Source organism: Eumetopias jubatus, unplaced genomic scaffold (assembly GCF_037043125.1).
Source record: "Eumetopias jubatus isolate StellerSeaLion01/CBP00866 unplaced genomic scaffold, mEumJub1_p1.0 scaffold_5, whole genome shotgun sequence".
NCBI classification, from domain to species: Eukaryota; Metazoa; Chordata; class Mammalia; order Carnivora; family Otariidae; genus Eumetopias; species Eumetopias jubatus.
This window is the reverse complement of record NW_028274811.1, coordinates 115435729-115451220: the sequence shown is the minus strand read 5'-3', so window position 1 is coordinate 115451220 and position 15492 is coordinate 115435729. Positions and strand designations below refer to the sequence as shown.

Genomic DNA, 15492 nt, shown 5'->3' with positions numbered 1-15492 from the left:
CTTATCAAAAAGAAAGAAGAAACGACCCAAATAAATAAAATCATGAGAAAGAGGAGAGATCACAACCAACACTGAAGAAATAAAAACAATTATATGTCAACAAATTAGCCAATCTAGGAGAAATGGATAAATTCCCAGAAAAATATAAACCACCAAAACTGAAATAGGAAGAAATAGAAAACCTGAACAGACCCATAACCAGCAAAGAAATTGAATCAGTAATCAAAAATCTCCCAACAGGGATGCCTGGGTGGGTGGCTCAGTTGGTTACATTGTTCAACTCTTGATTTTGGCTCAGGTGATGATTTCAGTATCTTAGGACTGAGCCTCATGTCAGGCTCCATGCTGAGCACAGAGTCTGCTTGTCCCTTTCCCTCTGTTCCTACCCCACTCATGTTCTTTCTCAAAGAAATACATAAAATCTTTAAAAAAAATATCTCCCAACAAACAGTTGTCCAGGGTCAGATTGTCATTTAAAGAAAAATACCTGTGCTCGCTTCAGCAGCACATATAATAAAATTGGAAAGATACAGAAGAGATTAGCATGGCCCTTGCACTAGGATGACATGTAAATTCGTGAAGTGTTCCAATTTTTTTCCTTACGTACAGAGGGAGGAACATCAGAAGAACGTCAGACCTATCCACAGAGACCTGGCAAGCCAGAAAGGCCTGGCAAGACATATTCAGCGTACTAAACAAGAAGAACATGCAGCCAAGAATACTTTACCCGGCAAGGCTGTCATTTAGAATGGTTGGAGAAATGCAGAACTTCCAAGACCGGCAGCAACTGAAAGAATATGTGACCACTAAGCCGGCCCTGCAAGAAATATTAAGGGGGGTTCTATAAAAGGAGAAAGACCCCAAGAGTGATATACAACAGAAATTTAAAGGGACAATCTATAAAAACAACGTCTTCACAGGCAACATGATGACAATTAATTCATATCTTTCAATAATCACTCTCAACGTGAATGGCCTAAATACTCCCATAAAACGGCACAGGGTTGCAGATTGGATAAAAAGACAGGACCCATCCATATGCTGCCTACAAGAGACTCTTTTTGAACCTAAAGAAACATCCAGACTGAAAGTGAAGGGATGGAGATCCATCTTCCATGCCAGCGGACCTCAAAAGAAAGCTGGGGTAGCAATTCTTATAGCAGACAAATTAGATTTTAAACTAAAGTCTGTAATTAGAGACACAGAAGGACACTATATCATTCTTAAAGGGTCTATCCAACAAGAAGATCTAACAATTGTAAATATCTACGCCCCCAACATGGGAGCAGCCACCTACATAAGCCAACTGTTAACCAAAATAAACAGTCATATTGCTAACAATACGTTAATTGTAGGAGACCTCAATACTCCACTCTCAGCAATGGACAGATCATCTAAGCAGAAAATCAACAAGGAAACAAGAGCTTTGAATGATACACCGGACCAGATGGACCTCATAGATATATACAGAACATTCCACCCTAAAACAACAGAATACTCATTCTTCTCGAGCGCACATGGAACTTTCTCCGGAATAGACCACATACTGGGTCACAAATCAGGTCTCAACCGATACCAAAAAATTGAGATGATTCCCTGCATATTCTCAGACCACAATGCTTTAAAACTGGAACTCAATCACAAGAAAAAATTTGGCAGAAATTCAAACACTTGGAAGCTAAAGACCACTCTGCTCAAGAATGTTTGGGTCAACCAGGAAATCAAAGAAGAACTTAAACAGTTCATGGAAATCAATGAGAATGAAAACACATCGGTCCAAAACCTATGGGATACTGCAAAGGCGGTCCTAAAGGGGAAATACATAGCCATCCAAGCCTCACTCAAAAAAATAGAAAAATCCCGAATTCACCAACTAACTCTACACCTTAAAGAGCTAGATAAAAAGCAACAAATGATGCCTAAGCCACGCATTAGAAGAGAAATAATTACAATTAGAGCAGAAATCAATGAATTAGAAGTCAGAAACACAGTAGATCAGATCAACAAAACTAGAAGTTGGTTCTTTGAAAGAATTAATAAGATCGATAAACCGCTGGCCAGACTTATCCAAAAGAAAAGAGAAAGGACCCAAATTTAAAAAATTATGAATGAAAGGGGAGAGATCACGACTAACACCAAGGAAATGGAAACAATTACTAGAAATTATTATCAACAACTATACGCCAATAAACTGAGCAATCTGGATGAAATGGAGGCCTTCCTGGAAACCTATAAGCTGCCAAGACTGAAACAGGAAGAAATTGACAACCTGAATAGGCCAATAACCAGTAACGAGATTGAAGCAGTGATCAAAAACCTCCCAAAAAAACAAGAGTCCGGGGCCTGATGGATTCCCTGGGGAATTCTACCAAACATTCAAAGAAGAAATAATGCCTATTCTACTGAAGCTGTTTCAAAAAATAGAAACAGAAGGAAAGCTTCCAGACTCATTCTATGAGGCCAGCATTACCTTAATCCCCAAACCAGGCAAAGGCCCCATCAAAAAGGAGAATTTCAGACCGATATCCCTGATGAATATGGATTCCAAAATCCTCAACAAAATCCTAGCTAATAGGATCCAACAATACATTAAAAGGATCATCCACCACGGCCAAGTGGGATTTATCCCCGGGATGCAAGGGTGGTTCAACATTCGCAAATCAATCAGTGTGATAGAACACATTAATAAGAGGAGAGAGAAGAACCATATGGTCCTCTCAATTGATGCAGAAAAAGCATTTGACAAAATACAATGTCCTTTCCTGATTAAAACTCTTCAGAGTATAGGCATAGAGGGAACATTCCTCAAGTTCATAAAATCCACCTATGAAAAACCCACAGCGAATATCATCCTCAATGGGGAAAAGCCGAGAGCCTTTCCCTTAAGATCAGGAACACATCAAGGATGCCCACTCTTGCCACTATTTTTCAACATACTACTAGAAGTCCTAGCAACAGCAATCAGACAACAAAAAGAAATAAAAGTTATTCAAATTGGCAAAGAAGAAGTCAAACTCTCTCTTTTCACAGATGACATGATACTTTATGTGGAAAACCCAAAAGACTCCACCCCCAGATTACTAGAACTCATACAGCAATTCAGTAATGTGGCAGGATACAAAACCAATGCTTCTACAGATATCAGTTGCTTTCTTATACACTAACAATGCAACTGTAGAAAGAGAAATTAGAGAAACGATTCCATTTACAATAGCACCAAAAACCATAAGATACCTTGGAATAAACCTAACCAAAGAGGTAAAGGATCTATACTCTAGGAACTACAGAACACTCATGAAAGAAATTGAAGAAGACACAAAAAGATGGAAAAATATTCCATGCTCATGGATCAGAAGAATAAACATTGTTAAAGTGCCTATGCCACCCATCTATACCTTCAATGCCATCCCAATCAAAATTCCAATGACATTTTTCAAAGTGATGGAACAAACAATCCTAAAATTTGTATGGATCAGAAAAGACCCCCAATCGCCAAGGAAATGTTGAAAAATAAAAGCAAAGCTGGGGGGATGACGTTGCCTGATTTCAAGCTCTATTACAAAGCTGTGATCACCAAGACAGTATGGTACTGGCACAAAAACAGACATATAGACCAATGAAACAGAATAGAGAACCCAGATATGGGCCCTCAACTCTATAGTCAAATAATATTTGACAAAGCAGGAAAAAACATGCAATGGAAAAAAGACAGCCTCTTCAATAAATGATGCTGGGAAAATTGGACAGCCACATGCAGAAGAATGAAATTCGACCATTCTCGAACACCATATGCAAAGATAAGCTTAAAATGGATGAAAGACCTCAATGTGAGTCAGGAATCCATCAAAATCCTAAAGGAGAACATAGGCAGTAACCTCTTTTACATCGGCCATAGCAACTTCTTTCGAGATACATCTCCAAAAGCTTGTGAAACTAAAGCAAAAATGAACTTTTGCGATATCATCAAGATAAAAAGCTTCTGCACAGCAAAGCAAACAGTCAACAAAACAAAGAGGCAACCCACAGAATGGGAGAAGATTTTTGCAAATGACACTACAGATAAAGCGCTGGTATCCAAGATCTATAAAGAACTTCTCAAACTCAACACCCTAAAAGCAAATAATCAAGTCAAAAAATGGGCAGAAGACATGAAAAGACACTTCTCTGAAGAAGACATACAAATGGCTAACAGACACATGAAAAAGTGTTCATCATCATTAGCCATCAGGGAAATTCAAATCAAAACCACATTGAGATACCACCTTACACCAGTTAGAATGGCAAAAATGGACAGGGAAAGAAACAACAAATGTTGGAGAGGTTGTGGAGAAAGGGGAACCCTCTTACACTGTTGATGGGAATGCAAGTTGGTACAGCCACTTTGGAAAACAGTGTGGAGGTGCCTCAAAAAGTTAAAAATAGAGCTACCCAATGACCCAGCAATTTCACTACTGGGTATTTGCCCCAAAGACACAGATGTAGTGAAAAGAAGTGCCATATGCACCCCAATGTTCATAGCAGCAATGTCCACAATAGCCAAACTGTGGAAAGAGCCGAGAAGCCCTTCAACAGATGAATGGATAAAGAAGATGTGGTCCATATATACAATGGAATATTACTCAGCCATCAGAAAGGATGAATACCCAAATTTACATCAACATGGATGGGACTGGAGGAGATTATGCTAAGTGAAACAAGTCAAGCAAAGAAAGTCAATTATCATACGGTTTCACTTATTTGTGGAACATAAGGAATAGCGTGGAGGACATTAGGAGAAGGAAGGGAGAAATGAACGGGGGGGAATCGGAGGGAGAGATGAACCATGAGAGACTATGGACTCTGAGAAATAAACAGGGTTTTAAAGGGGAGGGGGGAGGGGGGATTGTTTAGCCCAGTGATGGTATTATGGAGGGCACGTACTGCATGGAGCACTGGGTGTTATACGAAAACAATGGATCGTGGATCACCACATCAAAAACTAATGATGTATTGTATGGTGACTAACATAACATAATGAAATTAAAAAAAAAAAAAACCTCAATGCTTTAGGAGTAGGGGGAGGGTGAGATAGGTAAAGGTGGCCAAAAGTTACAAATTTTCACCTATAAAATAAATAAGTTACAGGTATGTAAAAAAAATAAAGAAAAAATAAAAATACCTATTATTCTGAAACTGTTCCAAAAAACAGAAATGGAAGGAAAACTTCCAAACTCATTCTCTGAGGCCAGCGTTACCTTGACCCCAAAACCAAACAAAAACCTCCTTAAAAAGAAAAATTACAGAACAATATCCCTGAGGAACATCAAAGCTAAAATTCTCAACAAGATACTAGCCAATAGGATCCAAAAGTACATTAAAAGGATTACCCACCATGACCAAGTAGGATTTATTCCTGGGCTGCAGGGTGGTTTAATATCTGCAAATCAATGAACGTGAAGCACAACATTAATAAAAGAAAGGATAAGAACCATATGATCCTCTCAATAGATGCAGAAAAAGCATCTGACAAAATACGGCATCCATTCTTGATTAAAAAAAAAACCCTCCACAGTGGAGGGACAGAGGGAACATACCTCCACATCATAAAGGCCATATATGAGAGACCCACAGCTAATATCACTCTCAATGAGGAAAAACTGATAGCTTTTCCCCTAAGGTCAGAAACATGGCAGGGATGTCCACTCGCCCCACTGTTGTTCAACACAGTACTGGAAGTAGCCTCAGCAATCAGACAAGAAAAAGAAATAAAAGGCATCCAAATTAGCAAAGAAGTCAAACTGTCATTCTTTGCAGATGATATGATACTTTATGTAGAAAACCCAGAAGATTCCACCAAAAAATTACAAGAACTAATACAGGAATCCCACAAAGTTGCAGGATATAAAATCAATGCACAGAAGTCTGTTACATTTCTATACACTAACAGTGAAGCAGCAGAAAGAGAAATCAAGGAATTGATCCCATTTACAATTGCACCAAAAACCATAAGACACCTAGGAATAAACCTAACCAAAAAGATCTGTACTGTGAGAACAATGGAACACATAAAAGAAACTGAGGAAGATATAAAGAAATGGATGAACATTCCATGCTCATGAACTGGAAGAACAAATATTGTTAAAATGTCTATGCTACCCAAAGCAATCTACACATTCAGTGCAATACCTATAAAAATACCATGAGCATTTTTCACAGAGCTGGAACAAACAATTCTAGAATTTGTATGGACCCAGAAAAGACCCCAAATAGACAAAGGAATGTTGAAAAAGATAACCAAATCTGGTGGCATCACAATTCCGGATTTAAGCTATATTAAAAAGCTGTGGTCATCAAGACAGTATGGCACTGGCACAAAAACAAACACATAGATCTATGGAACAGAATAGAGAACCCAGAAATAGAACCTCAGCTCTATGGTCAACTAATCTTCAACAAAGCAGGAAAGAATATCCAATGGAAAAAGGACAGTCTCTTCAACAAATAATGTTGGGAAAATTGGACAGCTACATGCAGAAGAATGAAACTGGACCACTTTCTTACACCACACACAAAAATAAATTCAAAATGGATGAAAGACATAAATGTGAGACAGGACACCATCAAAATCCTAGAATAGAACACAGACAGCAACCTCTTTGACCTCGGCCACAGCAATTTCTTGCTAGATACATCTCTAGAGGCAAGGAAAACAAAAGCAAAAATGAACTACTGGGACTTCATCAGGATAAAAAGCTTCTGCAAGGCAAAGGAAACAGTCAACAAAACTAAAACACAACCCACAGAATGGAAGAAGATATTTGCAAATCATATATCAGATAAAGGGCTAGAATCCAGAAACTATAAAGAATTAATCAATCTCAAACCCTCCCCTCCCCAAAAAAAATCCAGCTAAAAAATGGGCAGAAGACATGAACAAACATTTCTCCAAAGAAGACATACAAATGGCTAACAGACACATGGGAAAATGCTCCACATCACTTGGCATTAGGAAAATACAAATCAAAACCACAATGAGATACCACCTCACAGTGGTCAGAATGGCTAAAATTAACAACTCAGGAACCAACAGATGTTGGCGAGGATGCAGAGAAAGGGGAACTGTCTTACACTGTTGGTGCAAATGTAAACTGGTTCAGCCACTCTGGGAAACAGTATGGCAGTTCCTCAAAACGTTAAAAATAGAACTACCCTATGATTCAGCAATTGCATTACCATGTATTTATCCAAAGGATACAAAAATAGTGATTCAAAGGGGCACATGCACCCCATTGTTTATAACAGCAATGTACACAATAGCCAAAATATGGAAAGAGCCCAGATGTCCATCAACAGATGAATGGATAGAGAAGGTATATATATATATATATATATATGTATATATATATATATATATATATATATGCGCGCAATGGAATACTACTCAGCCATACAAAAGAATGAAATCTTGCCATTTGCAATGGTGTGGATGGAACTAAAGGGTATTACAAATACCATGTGATTTCACTCATATGTGGAATTTAAGAAACAAAAGAGATGAACAGAGGAGAAGGGAAGGAAAAATAAAATAAGATGAAAACATAGGGAGAGGCAAACCATAAGAGACTCTTTACTATATGGAACAAACTGAGGTTACTGGAGGGGAGGTGGGGTGGATGGGATAATTGGGTGAAGGCATTAAGGAGGGCACTTGATGTGACTAGCACTGGGTGTTATATGCAACTGATGAATCACTATATTTTACCCCTGAAACTAATAATATATTTATGTTAACTAAAGTGAATTTAAAAAAAAAATTTTTTTAAAGCCTGGACTTTTAAAGGTCAGCAGGCTTGGATGGGATAGAGCACAAAAAGCATTGCACTGCTCTTGGAGAGAAGGCAGTTTCCTGTCCCCAGAAGACAAGGCCAAACCCCTGCCCACACTGCCTTACTGAACCTCAATGGTGGTGGGGGCAACAGGTCTCATTTCACAAACAAACCAGAGCACACCTAGTTAAAAAGTGCCACATTCAGGCAAGGGACAAACCACTACCCACAATGGGCAAAGAAAGCCTCTGTAGATGAATGGCCTGAAGTATAAAGTGGCCAGGATAAAACAGCAGAGCATACAGAGCACACATTGGAGACACCCCCAGAAATGCCAGGCCCAGGTGAACAGGGGACATTACACAGCAGGGCACTACAGTACCTCTTCTTCATAAGGTCCTTACCCTCAAGAACAGGAGATGTAGCTGACTTTCCTAACACAGAAACAGGCACAGAGACTTACCAAAATAAAAAGACAGAAATGTATTCCAAATGAAAGAATAGGAAAAAGCCACAGCCATAGATCTAAGTAAAAGAGATGTAAGTAACATGCCAGATACAGTATTAAAAGGAATGATCATAAAAATATTCACTGGATTTGAGAAGAGAGTGGAAGAAATTAGTGAGACCCTTAATACAGAGATAAACAAAAAGAACCAATTAGAGATGAAGAGTGCAATAAACGACATTAGAAACATGCTAGGTAGAATGAATACCAGGCTGAAGAAGCAGAGGAATGAATTAATGACCTGGAAGACAGAGTAAAAAAAAACAATCAAGATGAACAAAAGAGGGGCACCCGGGTGGCTCAGTCATTAAGCATCTGCCTTTGGCTCAGGTCATGATCCCAGGCTCATGGGATCAAGCCCTGCATCAGGCTCCCTGCTCCACAGGAAGCCTGCTTCTCCCTCTCCCACTCCCCCTGCTTGTGTTCCTTCTCCCTCTGTGTCTCTGTCAAACAAATAGATAAAATCTTTTAAAAAAGATGAACAAAAGAGAGAAAAAAGAATTATGCAAAACGAGAATAGACAGGGAACTCAGTGACTTTATCAAACATAGTAAAAATCATATTACAGGAGTCCCAGAAGAAGAGAGAAAAGGGGGCAGAACATTTATTTGAAGAAATAACAACTGAAAACTTCCCTAATTTGGGAAAGGAATCAGATATCCAGATCCATGAGGTATACAGAACCCCCAACAAAATCAACAAAAGCAGATCTACATCAAGATATATTGTAATTAAACTGGCAAAATATAGTGTTAAAGAAAAAAAATTTTAAAGCAGCCAAAGAAAACAGTAACATACAAGGGAAACCCCATAAGGCTAGAAGGGGATTTTTCAGTGGAAACTTTCCAAGTCAGAAGGGATGGGCATGATATATTCCAAGTGCAGAATGGGAAAAACCTGCAGCCAAGAATACTCTATCGAGCAAAGCTATCATTCAGAATAGAAGGAGAAGTAAGAGTTGCCCAGACAAACAAAAACTAAATCAAGCCCTTCAAGAAATATTAAAGGGGACTCTTTGAGTGGAAAGAAGAGACCAAAAGTGACAGTATGAAGGTAGGAAACACAAAAGCAGTAAAAATAAACATTTCTGTAAAAAATCAGTCAAGGAACCCACAAAATAAAAGGATGTAAAATATGACAACATATACCTAAAATGTGGAGAGGAGAGTAGTAAAGAATTGGTTTAAACTTAAACAACCATCAACTTATTATAGACTGCTATTTGCAGAAGAAGTTATATACAAATCTAATCATAACCACATCAAAAAACACTAATAATATGCAAAGAATAAAGAAAAAGAAATCTGAATATGTCAGTAAAATCAACAAACCATGAAAGAAAGACAAGAAAGTATCAGAGAAAATCTTCAGAAACAACAAGAAAACAAATAACAAAATGACAATAAATACATATGTATCAATAATTACTTTTACTGCAAATGGACTAAACTCTCCAATTAAAAGACATAATGGATTAAAAAAAAAAAGACCCATCTATATGCTGCCTACAAGAGACTCATTTTAGACCCAAGACACCTGCAGATTGAAAGTGAGGAGGGAATGGAGAAACATCTACCAAGCAAATGGAAGGCAAAAGAAAGTCAGAGCAGTAATACTCGTATTGGACAAAATAGACTTTAAAACAAAGACTATAACAAGAGACAAAGAAGGACACTATAATAATAAAGGGTAAAATCCAACCAAGAAAGTATAACAATTGTAAATATTTATGTACCCAAGAGAGGAGCACCTAAATACATAAAACAGTTAATAACAAACATAAAGGAACTAATCCTCAATAATGCAATAATGGTAGGGAACTTTAATACCCTACTTACATCAATGGACAGATCATCTAAACAGAAAATCAACAAGGAAATAAATGGTTTTGAATGACACACTAGAACAGATATATTCAGAACATTCCATCCTAAAACAGGGAATACACATTCTTTTCAAGGATACATGGAACTTTCTCCAGAATAGATCACATATTAAGTCACAAAACAAGCCTCAACAAATTCAAGAAGCCTGAAATCTTCCCGTGCATCTTTTCTGACCACAATGCTATGAAACTAAAATCAACCATAAGAAAAAATATGGAAAGACCACAAATACATGGAGAATAAATAAAATCCTACTTAACAATGAATGGGTCAACCAGGAAATAAAGGAAGAAATTAAAAAGTACACGGAAACAAATGAAAATGAAAACACAATTGTCCAAAACCTTTGGGATACAGCAAAAGTGGTTCTAAGAGGGAAGTTTATAACACCACAGGCCTACCTCAAGAAGAAAGAAAAATCTCAAACTAACTTTACACCCAAGGGAGCTAGGAAAACAACAAACAAAACCTAAAATCAGCAGAAGGAAGAAAATGATAAAGATAAGAGCAGAAATAAATGATACACAAACTAAACAAACAAACAAACAAACAAAAACACAAGAATACAGATCAATGAAACCAGGAGCTGGTTCTTTGGAAAAAATCAATAAAATTTATAAACCTCGGGGCGCCTGGGTGGCTCAGTCATTAAGCATCTGCCTTCAGCTCAGGTCATGATCCCAGGTTCCTGGGATAGAACCCTGCATCAGGCTCCCTGCTCCATGGGAAGTCTGGGTCTCCCTCTCCCACTCCCCCTGCTTGTGTTCCTGCTCTTGCTATCTCTCTCTCTGTCAAATAAATAAATAAAATCTTTAAAAAAATTTATAAACCTCTAGCCAGACTTATCAAGAAAAAAAAAAAAGACAAAGGACACAAATAAATAAAATAGCAAACGAGAGAGGAGAAATAACAGCCAAAACCACAGAAATACAATTATAAGAGAATATTATGAAAAACTGTATGCCAAAAAATTTGGACCACCTAGAAGAAATGGATAAATTCCTATAAACATATAAACTACCAAAACTAAAGCGGGAAGAAATAGAAAATTTGACAGACCAATAACCAGCAAAGAAATTGTATCAGTAATTTTAATACTCCCAACAAACAAATGTCCAGGACCAGATGGTTTCACAGGAGAATTCTACCAAACATTTAAAGAGTTAGTATCTATTCTTATCAAACTATTCCAAAAAATAGAAAAGGAAGGAAAACTTCCAAATCCATTTAGGAGGCCAGCATCACCCTAATACCAAAATGAGATAAAGACACTACTGAAAAAGAGAACTATGAGAAAAGGAGCAAGATGGCAGAGGAGTAGGAGACCTAAATTTCATCTGCTCCTAGGAATTCAGCGAGACAGTTATCAAACTATTCAGAACACCTACAAACTCAACAGGAGATCGAAGAAAAGAATAGCAGGAACTCTCTGAACAGAAAAGCGACCACTTTCTGGAAGGTAGGACATGCGGAGAAGTGAGTCCGAGGTGATATTTGGGAAGATAGACGGCGGGGGAGGTGGCCTCTGTCTGCTGCTACACGCAAGTGAGATTTTGTGCAGAGCACACAATCAGAAATTTTAGAAGTGTGTTCCGCTGAGGGACGTCGCTCCAGTGGCTAAGCGGGGGGTGGGGGGGGAACCTTGCTGGAACAGTGTGGTCTCAGGACCCTCAGGGTCACAGAAAGACCCAGGGTGCCTGAGTGCAGCAGAGCTATCCCAGGTATCAGAGCAGGGAAGCTGGCTGCAAAGATGGAGCCGAGGAGTAGGCTCTTAGCTCGGGGTTGCCATAAACCATGATCTGTGGCACAGTCGGATCACTGCTCTCCCAGCAGGGACCCAACAAGCCACAGATCTGGGGAGACTCCCCTTCCTCCCCCGGGAGGAGTGGCACAGGAGGGCACCGCAGGAATCTGCTGGGTTTGGAGACTCCACACCGAGTTGGGTGCCAGAGATAGAAATGCTCAGTCACAGGCCAGGTGAGCACGGAGTGCAGCCGGAGACGGGGGAGGTGGGAGTAATTGACTGCTTTTCTCTAGGGGCGCACTGAGGAGTGGGGCCCCGAGTTCTTGGCTCCTCTCGGGTGGAGATTGGGAGGCTGCTATTTTCACTCTCGTCCTCCAAAGCTGTAGGGAAAGCTTGCAGGGAACAAAAGCTCCTGAGAGCAAATCCAAGCAGATTACTTAGCCTGGCCCCCGGCAAAGGCGGGGCAATTCTGCCTCCAGCAAAGACATTTGAGAATCACGGAAACAGACCCCTCCCCCAGAAGATCAGCAAGAACAGCCAGCCAAGACTAAGCTTACTGATCAATGAGAACGGCAGAACGCCAGCACTAGGGGAATACAGCACATAGAAATCATGGCTTTTTTCCCATGATGCTTTAGTCTTTCAAAGTTAATTTTTTAAATTTTCTTTATTTTTTCCTTTTTCTATTTTTTAGTGGAATTTTTCTTCTTTCCTTTTTCAACCAACATCTTACCAATTCCTTTTCTAAAATCTTTATTAATTTTTCATTTTTACCATCATATTGTATCTCTTCATTGTATTTAACCTTATTTTATGTATATATATGTTTTTCTTTCTTTAAAATTTTGGGATACACTTTCTTCTAACAGACCAAAATGTACCCTAAATCGACTGTATGACATTGTCCTAGTCTTCCGCCTGATCACATTCTCCTTTTATTTTTTTTCATTCTTTTTTCGACCAACTTATCAATTCCTTTTTTAAAATCTTCTTTAATTTTCATCCTTATAGTCATGTTCTATCCCTTCATTGTATTTACCCTTATTTTTGTATATATATATACGTCTTCCTGTCTTTAAAATTTTGTGAGGCAATTTCTTCTAACAGACCAAAATACACCAAAAATCTACTGTATGGTTCTGTTTTATTCACCAGCCTGATTATATTCTTTTTTTTTTTCACATCAGTTTCCCCCCAACATAGTTTTGGGTCTCTTCTGATTTGTTTAGTGTATATTTTTCTGGGTAGTTGTTACACTTTTAGCATTTTTTTAGCATTTTGTTCTCTCATACATGTATTCTCTTCTTGACAAAATGACAAGATGGAAAAACTCAACTCAAAAAAAGAAAAAAAAAGAACAAGAGGCAGTACCGACTGCCAGGGACCTAATCAATACAGACATTAGTAAGATGTTGAAACTAGAGTTCAGAATGGTGATTATAAAGATAATACCTGGGCTTGCAAAAAGCATAGAAGATACTAGAGAATCCCTTTCTGGAGAAATAAGAGAACTAAAATCTAACCAAGGTGAAATCAAAAAGGCTATTAATGGGTGCAGTCAAAAATGGAGGCTCTCACTGCTAGGATAAATGAGGCAGAAGAGAGAATTAGTGCTATAGAAGACCAAATGATAGAGAATAAAGAAGCTGAGAAAAAGAGATAAACAACTACTGGATCACAAGGAGAGAATTCAAGAGATAAGTGATAACCATAAAGCAAAACAACATTAGAATAATTGGGATCCCAGAAGAAGAAAAAAGTGAGAGAGGGGCAGAAGGTATATTGGAGCAAATTATAGCAGAGAACTTCCCTAATTTGGGGAAGGAAACAGGCATCAAAATCCAGGAGGCACAGAGAACCCCCCTCAAAATCAATAAAAATAGGTCAACACCTCGACATCTAATAGTAAAACTCACAAGTCTCAGAGACGAAGAGAAAATCCTGAAAGCAGCTTGGGACAAGAATCTGTAACCTACAATGGTAGAAACATTAGATGGGCAACAGACCTATCCACAGAGACCTGGCAGCCCAGGAAGGACTGGCATGATATATTCAGAGCACTAAATGTGAAAAATATGCAGCCAAGAATACTATATTCAGCTAGGCTGTCATTGAAAATAGAAGGAGAGATAAAAAGCTTCCAGGAAAAACAAAAACTGAAAGAATTCGTGAACCCCAAACCAGCCTTACAAGAAATATTGAAAGGTGTCCTTTAAACAAAGAAAGATCCTAAAAGTAACATAGACCAGAAAGTAACAGAGGCAATATACAGTAACAGTCACCTTACAGGCGATACAATGGCACTAAATTCATATCTTTCAATACTTACCCTGAATGTAAATGGGCTAAATGCCCCAATCAAAAGACACAGGGTATCAGATTGGATAAAAAAAAACAAGACCCATTGATATGCTGTCTACAAAAGACTCATTTTAGACCCAAAGACACCTCCAGATTTAAGGGGTGGAGAGGGGGTGGAGAACCATTAACCATACTAATGGACATCAGAAGAAAGCTGGGGTAGCAATCCTTATATCAGACAAATTAGATTTTAAACCAAAGACTATAATAAGAGATGAGGAAGGACACTACATCATACTTAAAGGATCTATCCAACAAGAAGATCTAACAATTGTAAATATCTATCCCGCTAACATGGGAGCAGCCAATTATATAAGCCAATTAATAACAAAATCAAAGAAACACATTGACAATAATACAATAAGGCAAGGGAAACAAAAACAAAAATGAACTTTTGGGACTTAAGATAAAAAGCTTCTGCACAGCAAAGGAAACAGTCAACAAAAGAAAGAGGCAACCCACAAAATGCGAGAAGATTTTTGCAAATGACACTATAGATAAAGGGCTGATATCCAAGATCTATAAAGAACTTCTCGTACTCAACACCCAAAAAAAAATAATCAAGTCAAAAAATGGACAGAAGACATGAACAGACACTTTTCAAAAGATGACATACAAATGGCTAACAGACACATGAAAAAATTATTCATCATCATTAACCATCAGGGAAATTCAAATCAAAACCACATTGAGATACCAACTTACACCAATTAGAATGGCAAAAATTGGTAAGGCAAGAAACAACAAATGTTGAAGAGGTTGTGGAGAAAGGGAAACCCTCTTACACTGTTGGTGGGAGTGCAAGTTGGTACAGCCACTTTGGAAAACAGTGTGGAGGTGCCTCAAAAAGTTAAAAATAGAGCTACCCTGTGACCCAGTAATTGCACTACTGGGTATTTACCCAAAGACACAGATGTAGTGAAAAGAAGGGCCATATGCACCCCAATGTTCATAGCAGCAATGTCCACAATAGCTGCTCTGGGACTGGAGGAGATGATGCTAAGTGAAATAAGTCAAGCAGAGAAAGTCAATTATCATACGGTTTCACTTATTTGTGGAACATGAGGAATAGCATGGAGGACATTAGGAGAAGGAAGGGGAAAATGAAGGGGGAGGGAATCGGAGGGGGAGACGAACCATGAGAGACTATGGACTCCGAGAAACAAACTGAGGGTTTTAGAGGGGAGA

General features: G+C 38.5%; 1 non-coding gene across 1 annotated transcript; it reads left to right on the top strand.

Moving 5' to 3' along the window:
• Positions 1-489: 489 nt before the first annotated feature.
• On the top strand, positions 490-596 carry LOC114211998 (U6 spliceosomal RNA). The gene has a single exon (XR_003609874.1). It is a non-coding gene; the product is annotated as a U6 spliceosomal RNA (small nuclear RNA).
• Positions 597-15492: the final 14896 nt, after the last annotated feature.